Raw genomic sequence first — 18,109 nt, 5'->3', positions numbered from 1 at the left:
GAGATTCTCAACATTTTTTAAACACTAATAACACTTTTATTTTTCATTGATGGGAAGGATCCTCTGTACCTGATCAGCGGAGGGGGACTGAGTAAGATGGGCAAAAATCATAGCCGTAAGTGGTAGGGTTTTACCTAAATTCAATATAGTGCAAACAGGAAGTTGTCAACTTTAGACAAACAATCCTTTGCATTGCCTTTTCACTTCAACCCAAAACCTGCCCAAACAACCATTTGCAGTGCATTTTTACTTCAACCCAAACAACCATTTGCAGTGCATTTTTACTTCAACCCAAACAACCATTAGCAGTGCATTTTTACTTCAACCCAAACAACCATTAGCAGTGCATTTTACAAGAATTTATACACATCGATAACGCTAATAAACAATAATAAAGTTTCAGAATTTTTGGACATTTGTAACCTTCCAAAACTAGAACTGAAGGAACAAGAGGAACTGGGAGCACAAATTACATCTAAGGAAATAGAAGACACAATAAACACACTTAAGAATGGAAAAACACCAGGACCAGACAGATTCAGTAATGAATTTTATAAATGTTTTTACGACATAGTTACACCACGTCTACAGAAAATGTATACATACGCTTTTAAAGAACAAATCTTACCTGAAACACTAGCAGAATCAACGATCACATTAATACTTAAAAAATATAAAGATATAGAAGAACCAGGCTCATATAGAGCTATTGCTTTGTTAAATACGGATCAAAAAATATTAGCGAAAACACTAGCGAGAAGACTGTCAATATGTTAGTAAATTAATAAATGAGGATCAAACGGGATTTATACCTAAGAGACATTCATTTAATAACCTGAGACGTCTGCTTAACATAATGCACTCTCACAAACCTCAAGAACAAGAGTTATCTATCATTTCATTGGACGCAGAAAAAGCGTTTGATCAAGTAGTATGGGATTATATGATTAAAGTATTGCAAAAATTTCAAATGGGAGAGAACTTCATCGCATGGATAAAATTATTATATAACAAACCCACGGCTAGAATATTAACTAATAATATACTATCTACGAAATTCCAATTAACAAGGGGCAATAGACAAGGATGTTCATTATCACCGCTGTTATTTGCTCTGGTAATTGAACCTTTAGCTGAAAAAATTAGAACACACCCGGATATTTACGGTTATAATACAAAATATTCAAATAACAAAATATCCTTATACGCAGACTATGTATTACTGTATATCACAAAACCCCAAATCAGAATACCAAACATATTAAATCTAATTGAGGACTTTGGATCTTTCTCAGGATACAGAATAAACTGGAACAAAAGTGAAATTATGTCGATAAAACCGAAAGACTCAACACATCTCTTGAAATTCCCCTTTAAAATAGCCACAGAAAAATTTAAATATTTAGGAATTGAAATCACTAGAAACTATCACGCTATGTTTAATGCCAATTATAGCCCCTTACTTAAGAAACTAAATAATCTAATCAAATTCTGGAAAACGCTCCCGATGTCTTTAATAGGTCGAATAAATGCTATAAAAATGATCTTTTTACCACAAATCCTATATTTATTTCAATCAATTCCAATATATCTTCCCAAAAAGTTTTTCAAAAAACTAGACTCAGACATTACAAATTTTATATGGGATTACAAATCCCACAGAATACAAAGAGCACACCTTAGTAAACCAAAAGAGATGGGTGGTCTAGCGCTCCCTAACCTTATGTACTATAATTGGGCAGTAAATATTAAAAATATGATTCACCTGCTGGACAACTCTGCCCAGCAGGTGGACGGGATTGTAATGGAGAGGACTGCTCTCCGTGTAATACAGGAGCGACTCTCCTCTCACCAATGAATCTGAATAACAAAAATTATAATAAAAATCCTATGATACATAGCACAATTAGAACTTGGAAACAAATAAAACAGAATCTAAAATTAAGAAATCTATCTCTTTTAATGCCAATAGTCAATAACCCGTCGTTTAAACCTTCAATTATAGATAAATCATTGACACAATGGGAAAGAATGGGAATCAAAACGCTCGGAGACTTGTATGAATTAGGAAAATTATTATCATTTCAACAATTACAACTGAAATATAATTTGAAAAACAATCAATATTTTAAATATCTTCAAATCCGTGACTATCTGAAAAAATACACAAAAGACTATCATAACATGCCCCCAGACTTATTGGATGAAGCCATGAAGACAAAGGCTGAATCAGCAAATCTAATATCATACTTATACAACATTATTTTAAATATAGAAATACCTACAACCGATGGTATTAGACGAGACTGGGAAGAAGAACTAGCTATAAAAATTTCAAAAGAGAGCTGGGATAAACACTTACTATATGTGCAGAAATGCTCGATCAACGTACGACATACTTTAATTCAATATAAAACATTACATAGACTATATTATTCAAAAACTAAAATAAATAAACTTTTCCCTAATGTCTCACCCATTTGTGATAAATGTCAGTCACAAGAAGCTAACATAGCGCACTCTTTTGTTTTCTGTATAAAAATCCTTTTTTGCGGAGTTTTGTGTTACAATAGAGTGATTGTTTTTCCTTTTTTTTTCTTTTCTTTCTAGGGTCTTATTTCCTTTCTTTACTTCCTTCTCTAACTTCTTCCCTAAGGGGCTTTCTTTTCCCAACACTTTCCTGCACCTTCACGATTCTTGCTCACTTTCCTTACTTCTTTTATTTCTACCTTTTTTAAAGCTCGAAAAACGAAGTGGTACAACAAATGTAATAAGATATATATGATGTGTATTACTGTAATTTACTGTACTTCTAATACTATAATTGGGCAGTACATATTAAAAATATGATTCACCTGCTGGACAACTCTGCCCAGCAGGTGGACGGGATTGTAATGGAGAGAGAGGACTGCTCTCCGTGTAATACAGGTACTTCTAATAAAAATAAAATATTTAATAAAAAAATATATATTTTTTAAAAGCAGTGCATTTTTACTTCAACCCAAACAACCATTAGCAGTGCATTTTTACTTCAACCCAAACAACCATTAGCAGTGCAGTTTTACTTCAACCCAAACAACCATTAGCAGTGCATTTTTACTTCAACCCAATCAACCATTCGCAGTGCATTTTTACTTCAACCCAACCATATTTTCATTTTCTAACCACATTAAGGGCACTAACAGTTGAGTAGACATATGTTCAGTGTTATTCAGAGCTCAGAGAGACGTGACCCTCCATCTTGCAGAGGCTGAGTGAGGCACACCACTTCATGGTTTAATAGTCCCTCCCCCTTCCTTCAGCAGGGGCAGCAGAGAGAAAGGCAAATTATTTTAAAACAATAATATCTCTCTGATTTTCCATCGATGGGAAAAATCCTCTGGTCCAGGAAGGCGGAGGGGGGCTCTGAGTGAGGTGGCCAAAAATGACGGCCATAGGTGGCGGTGTTCTCTCGGAAATCACAAAAGCGGTCAAGATCAGACTTTTAGTAATATAGATATATATATGGTGTGTATATATACACACACACACCAAAAATCAAGGGATATTGCATGAAAGTGAGATTAAAAACAATGACCATGCTGAATGACAGGACCAGCTCAAAGGCCAAATGGCCTTCTCCAATGCACTTATGTACCTAAAACCATGTGTGGTATGAATGAGTGCGCATTGTTGGATTAGATATGGCTTGTTCTACTCTCTAAAATGGATTTTTAAAGAACAACATCAAGATTGTGCAGCATGAGTGTTACTCTTCAAAAATACCAAGAAAATAGATCATCTACTCATCTTTCGACTTTTGTTTGCATATGCAGACTGGTTGCCAGGTTTCCTGCACCACAAACTGCCTACACTTTGACGGCATTTCATCTGCCGGAAGCAGTCTGGCACAAGTCAAAAAGGGACTTGAATGACACTTTATATCAATGCGTCAATTTCATTCATAGTAAATTACATATTTCTAGAGCCATTTAGTGGCATATTTAAAATCTTCCCCTGACCTACTAGGCATTGAAAAAGTTAACAAAAACATTGGTATCTGAAAACATTATTGTTTGGCTCACCATTCAAAGTTTTGGTTCTACAAAAAGAAACATGGAAAATAGGTGCAGGAGTAGGTCATTCGGCCCTTCAAGCCCTTCAATGAGATCATGGCTGATCATCCAAAATCAGTACCCTGTTCCTGCTTTTCCCCCCCATATCCCTTGATTCCACTAAATCGAACTCTCTCTTGAAAACATCCAGTGAATTGGCAGCAAATTCCACAGATTCACAACTCTCTGGGTGAAAAAGTTTTTCCTCATCTCAGTCCTGAATGACCTAACCCTTATTCTTAAACTGTGACTCCTGGTTCTGGACTCCCCCAACATGGGAACAATTTTCCTGCATCTAGCCTGTCCAATTCCTTGTATTTTATATGTATCTATAAGATTCCCTCTCATCCTTCTAAATTCCAGTGAATACAAGCCGAGTCGACCCATTCTTTCATCATATGACAGTCCCGCCATCCCAGTAATTAACCTGGTGAACCTACGTTGCACTCCCTCAATAGCATGAATGTCCTTCCTCAAATTAGGAGACCTAAACCGCACACAATACTCCACGTGCCGTCTCACCAGGGACCTGTACAACTGCAGTAGGACCTCCTTGCTCATAAACTCAAATCCTCTCGCAATGAAGGCCACCGTGTCATTAGCTTTCTTCACTGCCTGCTGCACCTACATGCTTACTTTCAGTGACTAATGTACAAGCACACTAGTCCGTGGGCCAGAGGGGTCTACCGTGCATCCTCCCCTATGATCCTATTTCTTGGGTGTAATTTTGGTCATTGGTATCTCTTCTGTCGGAAAAATGATGTTCCCAAGAGAAAAACTCATTTGGACTATGTTTTTTAACCCCTTATTTCAATCTATGTCAAATTTGTGTTTTTTCACAATTTTCCCTCTTTCTTGTGGCCCTCTTCCATCATCCTATGTCAAACACAGAAAGCAAATCCAGATTTTCGTGTGCAGCACTGGAAGCATGATGATGGGGATGAAGCATTCAAACAGTGTACAAGAAAAGATCTGGCATGGATGCTTTCCTGGAAAGTGAGTAGTGAGAAAGGTCAAGATTTTAAAGCTGGGGCTGGATTTGTCTCAGCAACAGGTGAGGTGCCTTCAAATGTGACCACAATTGACTACTATCCTGTGATCAATCATCATTTCACGGAATTTAGTATAGTTCAATGTTTATGAGCTTCTGAAGAAGCAAGTCATGAAGTTGACCAAGAATATGTCATTACAACATTCGACTTGGGTGTCTGCATGAAGGCATATCCTCTCGTGTGGAGTCATCCTGCAGAGTACAAGCAGCACACTGTGTTGATTGGCACATTTCATGTCATTTGTGCAGACCTCAAAATGTTTGGAAAGAAAATGGAAGGATCCGGACTTCAGGAAGTCCTCATGGAATCGGGACACATGTCGACTGGGTCTATGAAAGGTGTTATAACAGGAAAGAACTACAACAGAAGTCTGCACTGCCACAAGACGATGGTGGATTGCTTGTAGAGGCTCCTTCTTGATAAACTCCTGTCTATGGCTGGAAAAGATGCAGTGCTGTCCGGTATACCAGAGGAATCAAAGGGCATCTTTCAAGAGCTAATTTGATCGCCAAGAAAGCAGGCACTTGCTGAAGTCATGGCCAATGCAGATCTCAACACATTGATGGAGTCGTATGAGAGCTTCAAAGTTGATGTTCGAAAAGGATCTCTCGGTAAGACTGCACAATTTTGGTTGTCGTTCATGGATTCTGTGCGAATTTCTCTCTCATTGATTAGGTCTGTGAAAGAGAACTTTCCGTTGTACTTGCACTGTCTGTTTCTTACCCCCGATCTCTTCTTTACCTTTGGTGGTCACAATTACTCCCGTTATCTGACCTACCTTGCTGTGTTCTTGGCAAACATCGAAGAATCACATCCTGATGCCCTGGCTTTCCACATCAGTGTCGCTAGGTCGTTCATACCAGGAAACCAATGATTGACAAAATGATTGAGATGATCATGAAGCATGGCAAATCTTGAGGTGGTGGTCGTGGTGTTGGGCTCTCTGGCATCTTGGAGAATCAGTGCTTATCAGAGATGTGTTCGAACTTCAACAGAAAGGGCACACTTTCTCTCTGCAACTCTCAGCCTCGCAGACATGACTTCTGGTACCAATCGTGGAAGCAAACACAGAGATCAACAACCAACTGAGATAAGGAAAAGTGAGGCATGTGTAAAGAAAGCCATTGATGCTGTAAAGAGCTTCCTGAATCCTTTTGACGTAGATGACAAGACTGGGTTGTATGTGCTCTCTTTTGGTGCACGTGTTCTGGCTGAAGTTGAGAAAGATGTCATAAAGGTATTTACCACAGGGAAAGAACAGAAAGAGAAGTTCATCAGAGAGCGACTTGAGAAAATGACAGCATTCTCCGAACTCATCAAGAATCTGAAGCTCAAAACCAGAAAAGAGTGAAGCTGAAAACATCTGAACGAAAGGTTATAGAGTACAAGCAACATGGAGATATTGCTTTTCAACTGATAGTCAAAGCACAAAGTTCTGGCAGTCAACTCAATCTACTGGAGATTATGATGTACTCTCTGACCCCTGTACCCTACTCCATTGGTACATCAGACAACTTATTTGCAAAGGCTGATAAATCCAAGGGCTTACATTACCTATTGAAAGATGTAGACAACTCGCAACCTCCTGCCAGTAACAAGACATTGATAGTGGAAGATGGCAATGCTGCATTCTACTATCTTAAAGAGATTCCTGCAAACTTCAAAGTGATTGGCATCAAAATCTTCAATGCACTGTCATCTAATGATGTAGTCTTCAGTACCGATATGTACAAACCAGATTCAGTGAAGACAAGTGAACAGACACAGTGTGGGTGTGTGTGTGCGGAGAAGAGAATAATCAAAGGAGGAAAGACCAAAAAACCAAGAGATTGGAAGCAGTTCTTGACCAATGATGAGAACAAGAAACAGCTCATTGAACTTCTTCTTGATGCGTGGAGTGAGCATGACATGGCAAAGAGGCTACATAGAAGGAAGGTGTTCTTCATTAAGGAAGGAGAGGCCACACTCCTTACTTCTCAGAATGGGAAAGAGACCATTCTCTTTGATTGCAGATGTGCAGTCTGAGATTCAATCCCTGAAGTCAAACCAAGAAGAAACAGACTCGCGTCATTCTATATGCAACTATGGCAAAGAGCAAGGATATGACCACGTACAAGTCAAAAGCCCAGGCAGCGATAACTTGTTCATATTGCTTCACTATACAAACAGCATTCAAGACACCACAGTGTTCTTTGACACAGGGAGAGGCAACAGGCAAAGGCTAATAGATGTCACCCATTTTGCAAAGCAGTCCTCCTTAGAATACTGCTCAGCATTACTTGGACTGCATGCGTTCTCAGGCTGTGACTCAACAAGTGCCTTCAAAGGAATCAGCAAAGTCAAGCCAATCAAACTGATGCAACAGCGTAACAAATTTGTGAAACCTCTGGCAGAGCTTGGTGATTTTCATAGAGTTGAAGATGATATGGTCCTAATTTAGTGGATTTTTAATTCAGATTCAGATTCAACTTTATTGTCATTGTGCAGTGTACAGTACAGAGACAACGAAATGCAGTTAGCATCTCCCTAGAAGAGCGACATAGAATATGAGCAATAAATAAATCTATTTACGTGCATACAGTCATAGTAATTTTTTCCTGGTGGGAGGAGTGTCCGGGGGGGGGGGGAGTGATTGGCAATCACCGAGGAACAGTGTTGAATAGTGTAACTGCCGCAGGGAAGAAGCTGTTCCTGGACCTGCTGGTCAGGCAACGGAGAGACCTGTAGCGCCTCCTGGATGGTAGGAGGGTAAACAGTCTGTGGTTGGGGTGCGAGCAGTCCTTGGCGATGCTGAGCGCCCTTCGCAGACCACGCTTGCTTTGGATCTTTATGTATCTTTACTAAGAATCAGACTCAATTGCAAGTACCAAATTCACAGACCCCAAGAAATAGGGCAAAGTGTGAAAAAACACAATTTTGACATATTGAAATAAGGGTTAAAAAAATGTTTTTTTTCTTGGGAATATAATTTTTCCGACAGAAGAGATACCAATGAACAAAATGACACCCAAGAAGTAGGAACATGGGGGAGGGGGGGGGGGGGGGGGGGGCTTGGATCTGCCGACTCACCCAGCCAATCCAAGTCACCCTGCAGCCTCATAGCATCTCCTCGCAGCTCACACTGCCACCCAGCTTTGTGTCATCTGCAAACTTGGAGATGTTACATTTAATTCGCTCGTCTAAATCATTAATATATATTGTAAATAACTCTGGTCCCAGCACTGAACCTTGCGGCATCCCACAAGTCAATGCCTGCCATTCTGAAAAGGACCCGTTCATTCCTACTCTTTGTTTCCTGTCTGCCAACCAGTTCTCTACCCATGTCAATACCCTACCCCCAATACCATGTGCTCTAACTTAGCACACTAACCTCTTGTGTGGGACCTTGTCAAAGGCTTTTTGAAAGTCCAGATACATCACATCCACTGGCTCACCCTTATTCATTCTACTTGTTACATCTTCAAAAAAAATTCAAGAAGATTAGTCAAGCATCTTAATTGTCTGACTTTAATATCAGATCTGAAGTGAATATCAAATCAGAGACCCACGCCATCCTGGCCACACACTCATCTCCCTGCTACCTTCAGGTAGAAGGTACAGGAGCCTGAAGACTGCAACAACCAGGTTCAGGAATAGCTACTTCCCCACAGCCATCAGGCTATTAAACCTGGCTCGGACAAAACTCTGATTATTGGTGGCCCATTATCTGCTATTTGCACTTTATCGGTTTATTTGGATATGTGTGTGTATATATTTATATTGTGGTATATGGACACACTGATCTGTTTTGTAGTAAATGCCTACTATGTTCTGTGTGCTAAGCAAAGCAAGAATTTCATTGTCCTATCAGGGATACATGACAATAAACTCACTTGAACTTGAACTTGAGTATCAAATCACTGCATTATAGGAGAGGTGCAATTGCATTGAAATGGATGCAGAGGAGATTCACCACAAAGTTGAAAATGACGCAATGGTTCAGCTATGAAAATAGATTAGATAGACAGGAATCACAGAGGGGAAATTCACCATAATAGGAGCCCACACCAAGAACACAGGATACAGTAGATGATGTTGTCAGAGGTGCAAGTAAACCCCTGCCTCATATGAAAGGATTGTCAGGGTCCCTGGATGAAATAGAGGAACCCTGAGTAGAGTAGAGAATGCAGAGGGCGAACCTGATTGAGGCATAGAAAATTATGAGTGACACAGAGACGTGAGACTGTGATAACGATTCCTCCTGGGAGAGTTGTCTATCACCCGAAGGTATAGATTTAAAGTTAAGGGATGGTGTTTTGGAGGATATAGGACTAATATTTTCATACCCAGAGGGTGGCTGACAGGGAGGTAGAGGTATGTATTCTCACAACATTTATATAGTATTTAGAGAATCATTTGATATATCATAGCATAACATGTAGGGCATTGGAATAGATACTCGATGAACACGATAAGCCTATTTTGTGTTGTACGACTTTTGCATTGAATCAATAAAGATCAATGAATTCTGAATGTGCGCACGTTGTCACAATTTCTAGGTGCAGCAGCTAATAGGAACATGTGCACACTCTTATCTTAGGCACTGCAAACCAGGAGACTGAATGAGACCCAGTGTGGATTCTGTGTTTTGGGCTATATTAGATTTGGATCTACAAAAAATGAGAGCCTGAGTGTCGCATCCACATAATCTAGATAACGACTACCATCTGGTGGGTTTGACATGAAACAAGTGCATCGAGAGGCTGGTCATAGCACACATCATCTACAACCTTCTAGACAGCCTTAATCCACTGCAATTCGTCTACCGTTGCAACAGGTCCATAGAAGATGCCATCTCCCTTTCCCGACAATCATCCCTGAAACATCTGGATAACAAGGACACCTATATCAGATTACCATTTATTGACTTCAGCTCTGCCTTCAAAACTATAATTCCAATCAAACTCATCTCCAAACTTCCAGACATAGGACTCATCTAGATCTTTGAATTCCTCACCCATAGACTACAATCAGTAAGAGAAGGTGACAAAATATCTACCACAATAAATTTCAAAACTTGTGCCCCCACAAGACTGAGTTCCCTGTCCCCTACTATACTCCATACTCTTTCAGGACAAATCGTCCTCTAATTCCATTTCCGAGTTTACAGATGACACCATCGTAGTGGATTACATATCAAACAATAATGAGTACAGAAAGGAGATGGAGACCTTGGTACCACTGTGTCAAGATGACAATCTCTCCCTCAATGTTAGCAAAACAGAAAGGAGCTGGTCATTAACTTAAGGAGGTTGGGTGATGTACATGCCCTGTTGTGTATCAATGGGGCTGAAGTGAAAATGGATGAGAGCTTCAAGTTGCGTGGTGTAAATACCACCGACAACTTGTCCTGGTCCAACCACAACCACATTAATGCTACGGCCAAGAAAGTGCATCAATGCCTTTACTTTCTCAGGAGACTAAGGATAGTTGGCATGTCTCCAATCACTCTTACCAATATCATCATAAAAAAAACACCCTATACGGATGGTATGGCAACTGCTTTGCCCAGGACCCATGAGAATTTGTAGAGTATGGCACTGCATTTACAAACCTGCTGCAAGAAATAATTTTGGAATTATAGAATGAATTTTAAAGCTGCTCTTAAAGTAAAGTTGCTTCAAAAGTTCACTGTAAGTTAAACTAACTTCATAATTGTGATTGGTTTTGTTGTGGTTCTCACTTTACAGAAAGCATTAACTTGGTATCTTAGTGCATATCTAAGCACACAAGTGTTATATGTACAAGCAATCATGGCGACAAACCAAAAATACAGTCAAATATTTAAGCGACAAAAACTACTGGTATATATTCTTGAAATACAATAATCCCAGGCTTTACATTAGAAGAAAAAGAGATTTAAGTTCCTGAATTATTTATTTTATTTTTTATTTTTTAAAACCAACAACTTCTTTCTTATGAAGACATTTTCATGCAAAAGACTTCAATTTCCGCTATAATGGTCAACAGGAAAAACAATGCGTCTAAATTACCACAACTGCCTACTTACAATATTCTACAACAGGAAGACAGCGTTCAACTGACAATTAAAATTCAAAATCACTCTTAAAATACCTCATACAAATTATTTCCATAAACCCATTTAAAAATGCCAGACCCTTGAATAATATTAAATTTACATGGTAACATCAGCATGCAAAATACTTCTCAGGTGCAACTACCGCCAACTCCTTAACTGTTGAGGGAAAAAAGACACAGTGCTGGAGTAACTCAGTGGGTCAGGCAGCATCTCTGGAGAACATGGCTGGGTGATGTTTTGGGTCAGGATTCTTTTAGTTTAGTTTAAGGGTACAGCGCAGAAACAGGCCCTTCGGCCCACCGAGTCCACGCCGACCAGCGATCCTCACACAAACACTATCCGACACACACTAGGGACAATTTACATTTATAGCAACCCAATTAACCTACGAACCTGTATGTCTTTGCAGTATGGGAGGAAACCGAAGATCTCGGAGAAAACCCATGCAGGTGACAGGGAGAATGTACAAACTCCGTACAGACAGCACCCGTAATCAGGATCGTCCCGGGTCTCCACCACTGCCAGCGCTGTAAGGCAGCAGCTCTACCGCTGCGCCACCGTGCCACGCTCTTCTTCAGATGAGTTCAAAGAAAATTATCAGAAAACTTATACAAATAGATAAATTGTAGTGGGGGTGGGGGAAGAAAGCTGGAAGAGAGGAGGGGCAGGACAAAGCCTGGCAAGTCTGAGGGCAGTACAAGAACCATTGGACGGCCATGATGTCACAGCCGTAGAGTTGCTGCCTTACAGAGCTCTCAGTGCTAAGAGACCCGGGTAAGATCCCGACTAGTGGTGCTGTCTGTAAGGAGTTTGTATCTTCTCCCCGTGACCATGTGGGTTTTCTCCGAGATCTTCGGTTTCCTCCCACACTTCAAATACATTAAAGGTTTGTAGGTAGATTAGCTTGGTATGAATGTAAATTGTCCCCAGTGTGAGTAGGATAGTGTTAGTGTGCGGGGATCGCTGGTCAGTGCCGAAGGTCCTGTTTCGCTAATCTTCTAAACTAAATAGACTCATCTTGTGTATATTCTGTGTTCTTCATTATGATGGTTTTTAATGTCATGTCATTGCAAATTTTACATTGTGCCCAAACGAAGGCATTCTGCTCATCCTGCAATACATATTTCATAATCAATAGGATTTTATACTGCAAAAACACTGCAGTAACCTGATTTTCAGCAGGCCAAGGCTTTTCCCCACACAATTCCTTCACAATCCACTGTCAGTTTACAATTATTTTTATTCCTTTGGACATCATTTGAGAGAATTAACAAATATCAACAAATTGACAGGTACACTTTTTCTCCTCATAATCTTACCAGTTCCTAGTGATAATTTCCACTTGGAACACTCACTCACTCTCAGCACAATAAAGCTGTCCCTTTTTAACCAGCTGCTAGAAATTCTCGATGTTCTTTCCGACAAAATCAGCACTCTTTTCCAAATTGAAGTTGACAATATCATTCCCTTCAGCATTACCCCCCTCTCACACTTAATTGAAGTGGAGTTACAGGGAAAAATTATATTCAACATTTTTATGTTCATTGCCAATATCCTTCCATAACATGTCTAATCAATTGCTAAGAGCTTCAATGTTCCAACAGTAGTGGCTCAACATCATCTTCACGGGCACACTAGATGAACAATAAATGCTGGGAGGAACTCAGCAGCATCCGTGGAGAGGATAAACAGATGATGTTTTGGATTAAGGCCTTCCTTTAGACTGATTGTACTTGTGGGGAAAAGAGTGTTGGGGGAGGGGGGAGAAAGCTGGATGAGTTTGGATACGAGCCTTACTAGTATTACACACTTTGTTCAAGAATAAGTAGTTAAAACTGGTTTACTGTCTGCTTTATGTCCCTTTAACTCAATTTGATTTCTTCTAATGCACTTCTTATTCAAACATATTGGCATGCTTTTGCTGTATTTGGTATATAGGTATATATGGTATATCTTCTATACTGTCTAAATACATGTACCACATTTAGCACATCATGCAGTAATTACATAGGGTGATGCATATCTAAAGCAGAAAACTACTTAATGGCTCAAGCACAAACCTGTAATGAAAACTTGGCACAAAACTAACCAATTCACCTGCAAAATTGTTGAATGCAGATATGAGCCTGAAAAGCTATAAATTATTTTAAATGGCTTCAACAGCTATTTTTGCTTCTGATCCAGTTAAGTGAATGGCAACATATTTTCTTCTTAAGCAGTCCCTCAGGATTGAGGATAATTTACTTCTGTTCCGCTGCTGTGGGTACTGAGTGTGATCAATGTAGGAACTGGAAACTCTTCCACAGATACAGCACATGATGAAGCAACGGGTAAGGGCAGCCGATCGTCTGAATTGTGAGATATTTGAAAGAATAACAGCCATGAAATTGGCTGGAGGCTTCTCAGAGAAGTCCCCACACACAGAAATGCACTGTAACTTGGTGTTTAAACTTTGCGTATTTGTATAGTTTGGAAATAGATTCCTTTTCCATCTTCTATGCAAATACCACAGCTCCTATTTTACCATGGAAGTAGTTTGCATTATATCCCAATCCTATAGAATTCAGCAGATATTTTTAAATTATTACACTACAGTTTTGCAGACAGTCACCAACATATTATTAAGCACCCAAAAATGGCTAAAACATTGATGTAGCACATATACGGGCTGCTGATTGGAGACTCAGTTTGACACGTGTTTGGTGTTTGTTCTCTGCTGGGATTTTGGATATTATGCAGAAGGTAGCATTAACTTTGGTTACAGGAGACGATTAATCCCCAAAAAGCCATTCATGTCATTCTGCTACTTCAACAAGGTTGATTGTATAAGCTTAAAAGGTCTGTGAAATCCTTCATTCCTTTCTCTCACAATAAGGTGTTTAATTTTCTCATGATATGTGTATGCTAGAATAAACACTTTAGAAAGCACTTTGTAATCAATGGATAGTTATGCAGTCAACTGAAATACAGATGTGCAGTTTTGTAGGTTAATTGGCTTCAGCAAGTTGTAAAATGGTCCTTAGTGTGTGTAGATTAGTATACGGGGTGATCGCTGGACGGCGCAGATTAGATGGGCCAAATGGCCCGTTTCCATGCTGTACCTCAATTCTAAATCATGTCCATTTTTTAAAAAAGCTCTCAGCTTTGAAAGCAGCCTGATCCCATGAATCACAACAATCTACATTTACTGTGCCTTTATTTAAATGTTAGATTAAGCTCTCACCCATCTGTTCAGGTGAACATGTTCAGACAATCATTTATCTCTCAAACAGGATCATAATAACAACAGAAATCAGCATTAATTTTCATCTTAATTTTTACATGTAAATTACTTGCCACCTAAGTCCACACAAATAACAGTAAGTACACTTACAGAGGCAGAACATTTTTGAGGTGCATTGTAATTGGCAAACGCTATTGGATAGATGCAAGATTTTGCTTTCCTGTAAAACAGGAAATATTAAAATGCAGGCACCAAACATTTCGGCAACAAAACCCAACAATTATTTGACAAAGTGATTTTTTCAGTCATGCAACTTGCATCACTTCACGTGTGTCAATATGGTAATTCTGTTAAACTGAGGTAGGACTGAGTTATAATTGTTTTTGTGCAATACATAACGGACAGTGAAAACTTGCAAAAAATGCATCCAACTATAGTTAGTCACATAAGTAAAACACATTTCAACCAGCACGCAGAAAGATTTCTATTAAGTTTGATCCATGTGGCATTTAATAACAGCTTTCTTGTAACAGTATACACTAATAAAATTCTTCCCTCAGATAAGTATAACAAAATCCAAACTATATAGAAAGTTTAATCCAAACGCAAGGGAATCTAGATATATGGAGTGTGATTAGAAATGCAATAACATTCATTGGAGTCTCTCTCGCTGACTTGGCAAGTCAGTGTTTCCACTTTGGTCTTCAGCTGTTTATATTCAGGTCTTAGAGTAGTGATCATGTAACACTGAGACTTGAGCATTCTGTCACTGCACTCCGTGGATTCTAAAGGCCCATCATTATGCTGACCTACTTTAGAATCTGCACCACCATATATTTGACAGTAAATTCCCAACCAGATAGAAAATAAATTAGTTATTTTTAACTTTACTTATTTTAACCTTTTAAATTATTTCTTAGTGTTTTAATGTATGATCAATTTAAGCTTCTTTTTAAAAATAATTTATGTCTATTGTATTTGGTTGTGAATGTATATCATCCATCTGCGTGACCCAGCGGTATAGTTGCTGCCTTCCAACGTCAGAGACTTGGGTTTGATCCCAACTATGGGTGCTGTCTGTGCGGGGTTTGTACGTTCTCCTTTTGACCGCGTCGGTTTTCTCCGGGTGCTCTGGTTTCCTCCCACAGTTCAAAGACGTACAGAGTTGTAGGTTAATTGACCGAGTGTGTAGGTTAGTGTACAGGGTGCTTTTATAGGAGCCTGATCCTCAAATTATCTCTTGTCTAAGACTCAGGACATTCAGAGGCATGGTCTCAGCTGCAGAGGCCTACATGCCTGTGATGTCTTAGCACATTTTGCCACCCAACTTCTGAATATGGAGGATCAGTGTAATCAGTTTTCAGCACCTGGACCAGATGAGTGTGGGAAGAATGGTAACCTTGGGTGGCAGGACAGATTCATTGAGATCTCTGTACAACTGTAAAAATGTACATGAAGTTATTTGGAATCAAGTATTCCTAATACAAGTAAAATTGAAAAGCCTCATGATGCAGCTCACTGCCCCAGAGTAACAGTTGTTACAAGGTAAATCCAGCTTCAATTATTATTTTCCATGAGTTATAAAACATATTGCAATGATATAATTTTGATGGCAAAAGAATGGGCAGGTTTCAATAATGTAGCTGCAAGAAAATAACGTTTTAGTATTTGTAATTAAAAACAGAACATGCTGCAAATATTCTGCAGGTCAGGTAACATCTGTAAAGAGAGAAACAGTTAACATTTCAGATCGATGATCTTAGATCCACAGAACGTGTGCAAACCCATCACCTGAAATGTTAATTTCATTTCTCTCTACCTAAATATTGCCAGACCTGTGAAGTATTATTAACATTTCCTGTTTCATATTTCAAATTTTCAACACCTGCGATGTTCATATTTTTAATTTTAATTTTATTATTCTTTGCCCGGATTTTGTAAGATAATAACAGCAAAAGAGTCAGCGTATGACATGATTACCCCAGCAAAGAAACTACTTTGGAATTTCTTCACATAACAGCCTGTTTCTGACCTTTTCAGTTCAGCAAGTGAACAGGAAGTTAGCTATTTTTAATTTCAATATACACTTTATTTAAAAAACACGATTCCTTTCTTCCGCAGTGAACAAGCAAAGGCAAAATTTTCAGAACACTCTCTTCCCTTTATTTAATATTAGCTCATCATTAGTTTTAATTCACTAACACCGCCCCCCACCAAATTGTGTGCATGGGGTTTCAATACTGACTTTGTATGCAATGAGAGAAAGCCCTACTCTGTGAGCAGCCTCTTATAACCCTTGCAGTGGCTGCCCCAAGATATGACACAAATCTTTACATATATAGTGGTCCTGGGCCATTGACTGCCAATTTGTGGTACTCGACAGTGGTCACACCTTGCTCTAGAATACATGCATTTTGGGAAGAAAAGATGACATCCCTCACTGCATTCATGTATCCCCTGCAGTAGCTGAGATTTGTTTCCATCTGTTCCTCCAAGAACAGCCAGTGCAGCAAAAACTCTCAGGTTGTGCCGCTGTTCATGTACTTCTGTGGCTCTTCTTGGCAAAGACACATTCTCTAACTGGATATCCACACTTCACAATACAAACCAACAAAATAATTAGGTGCCAAATCTTCGGAGGTATGAGGGGTATTCTTCTATGCATTGGAGTTAAGTGAGACAACTGGTAGAACTGCTTTCTCACGGCACCTGAGACCCAGGTACGATTCTGACCTTGGGTGCTGTCTGTGTGGTGTTTGCACCTTCTCCCTGTGACTGTATGGGTTTCTTCAGAATGCTCCAGTTTCCTCCCACATCCCAAAGACATATGAGTTTGTAGGTTAAATGGCCTCTAAATTGGGATGAGAAAGTAGGATAACATAGAACTGGTGCGAAAGGTGACCGATTGTCAGTATAGACTCAATAGGCCAAAGGATCTGTTTTCATGCTTTGTCTCCAAACTAAACCAACATACATTGTCTCTTTACAAATTTAAACATTTTGAATACCTCTAAGGAAAGGGCTTTGTATGGAGATGCCCAGTGTCATAAAAGCCAATCTTCAGCCAATTTGGTTCACTCTACATGACATCAAGCTACCCCTGAGAGCACTGGTTGTGGCAAAGGCTCTGGGACCACACCCATGCAGCAGAAGATGCTGCATCTCTAGCCAAACTGTTCCAATACACTTATTGCACCGGTGTCCATCTAACAAAGTTGAAAATTGCCCAGGTATATTGTGTTAAAAATAAAAGGGATATAACAAATTAATCTACTTTCAAATAACAACAGGGATGGAAGCAGTCATCGACACTTGTGTGCAGCAGGATGAAGCCACCCATAAAAAGGTAGCCATGGACATGAGGGCTGCAATGAGTACATTATCCTCCCCTTTCTCTGGAGATCTCTCCGTCAGGTTTCGGCAAGGACTCTGCAAAATTCCAACTCCAGATGAAACAGAACGCAGTGAATGACTGTCGCAACAGAGGAACAAGTCACCAGCCATCTGTGTTGGGTATATCACTATTGAGAAAATCTTGCACCCACAGTGCATTTTTATTTATAAAACATAATAATTTAAAGGCCTATTATTTCTACATTAAGTACACTGACAATAACTTTGTTTTTTGACATCCGTTCAGCCTCGCTGTGAAATGAGAATC

The 18,109-nt window shown here is 39.4% G+C and overlaps 1 protein-coding gene across 4 annotated transcripts in view; it reads right to left on the bottom strand.

Annotated features, from left to right (window-relative positions):
• The window catches only part of wipf1 (WAS/WASL interacting protein family member 1), a 102,909-nt gene that overhangs the window by 37,340 nt on the left and 47,460 nt on the right, over positions 1-18,109 (bottom strand). The window contains exon 2 of one of the 4 annotated variants that reach the window (XM_033023920.1): positions 14,599-14,668. The exons of the other annotated variants lie outside the window; for them this stretch is intronic. The gene's annotated coding sequence lies outside the window, so the exon portion shown is untranslated. The remainder of the gene's footprint in view (positions 1-14,598; positions 14,669-18,109) is intronic. 4 annotated transcript variants of the gene reach the window in all.

The sequence above is a fragment of the Amblyraja radiata genome, chromosome 7, assembly GCF_010909765.2.
Source record: "Amblyraja radiata isolate CabotCenter1 chromosome 7, sAmbRad1.1.pri, whole genome shotgun sequence".
In the NCBI taxonomy this organism is placed as follows: Eukaryota; Metazoa; Chordata; class Chondrichthyes; order Rajiformes; family Rajidae; genus Amblyraja; species Amblyraja radiata.
Note: the sequence above shows the minus strand (reverse complement) of the source record. Positions and strands in the feature narration are given on the sequence as shown.